Source organism: Lucilia cuprina, chromosome 6 (assembly GCF_022045245.1).
Source record: "Lucilia cuprina isolate Lc7/37 chromosome 6, ASM2204524v1, whole genome shotgun sequence".
In the NCBI taxonomy this organism is placed as follows: domain Eukaryota; kingdom Metazoa; phylum Arthropoda; class Insecta; order Diptera; family Calliphoridae; genus Lucilia; species Lucilia cuprina.
The window spans coordinates 55341277-55342855 of record NC_060954.1 but is presented as its reverse complement, the minus strand read 5'-3'; positions in this window follow the sequence as shown (position 1 = coordinate 55342855).

Sequence of the window (1579 nt, the reverse complement as noted above, 5' to 3'; positions counted from 1 at the left end):
GAACCATTTTTTAAATATGCATATTTTTAAATATGAGGTAAATGCATATTTATTGCAAAGTCAAAAATAAAAATATAAAAGCATTTACTAATATTTAAACTCTGATTTAGACTACAAGTCATGACTAAAGACTAGAGAGTAATGACCAAAATTTACTCGAGATTATAGTCTAAACTATAGTTAAAGACTTGTCGAGCCCATACACAAGAATGTAGACGAGTTAATAAACAAAACTATTGTCAGAAGATAATGGACTAAACTATAGACGAGACTTTAGATTATAATAGTGTCCGAACTAAACTATAGTTGAGACAATGAAATCGATTATAGTTATTACTATACACTGAACTATAGTTGTGAATATATACTAAATTTTAGATGAGATTATTAAGTAATATATGATTGAGATTATGGAGTAAGTTGTAGTCGAGTAGTAGTCTAAACTGTTGTCAGAAATTTTGACTAATCGAGACTATAAACAAGATTATAGTCAAGACATTGGAGACTTTAGACTACAAGTCACGAGTAGTGTTCTTAAGATAATATCCAATACTATATATTAACATATAGTCTGGAATAAACGATAGTTGGGACTATATATGTACTGTAAACTGTAGTCAAGATGATAGACTTAGCTAAAGTCTGGACTTTTAACATTAGTCGAGATTATAGTCTAAGTTATATAGTCCAGAATATAAAAGATAAAAGTTTTATTCCGGACTAAGGGCTTTACATTAGTCCAAAGTCTAGACTAAACTATAGTGAAGATTATAAAATAAACTTTCTAAAAAGGGATACATTGACTTCTTGCTTATATAGCGGGTTTATTTAAACAACATACAAACATAGATTTATATACATATTTAAACATACATATATATCTACATATATAAGGTACGTACTTACCGATAACTCTTGACGTTGCAAATTCGCTGTTAATCCAACATGTAGACATATTGCAAAAAGAAAAATACTTCTTAGGATCATAATGTCGTGTAATGTGGCAATAACAACAGCAACAACAAAAAAACTTTACAATAAATATTTAGTTTGTGTGTGTGTGCTTTTTTTAATTAATACAAAAGGAACAGCAGCACCAAACTTTTCTCTCTCTGTAGAAGGATTTAACCAAGTTTACTAGATTATTTTTTATAAACAAAATATTTAGCAAAACTTTGACACTTGTCTTAATTTATTTTATTGTTTTGGGGTTTTCCACATAATTTAATTTAAATTTAATGTTTTTGCAAAGAAAAGCCATGAAATTATATTCCAGGAGATTTATTTTTTTTTTTTATAAAATTATTTGTTGCTTGTTTTGGTGAGAAATCTAAAAAGATATAAACAATAAATATAGCACTTTAAAAATTTATATTTATTTAATTAAAAAAAAAATTATTATAAAATATTATTGTCACTTTTTTAAGCAGTCTTAAAGATTTTGTTTTTGTACAATTTACACAATTTTTTTATATTTTTTGTCATAAAAGAAATGTGTTATAATATTTATACCCACATTTTATAGAAAAAATAAGCAAAAACCCCAAAAAACTGCACATAGAAAAAAGCTTTTTGTCAC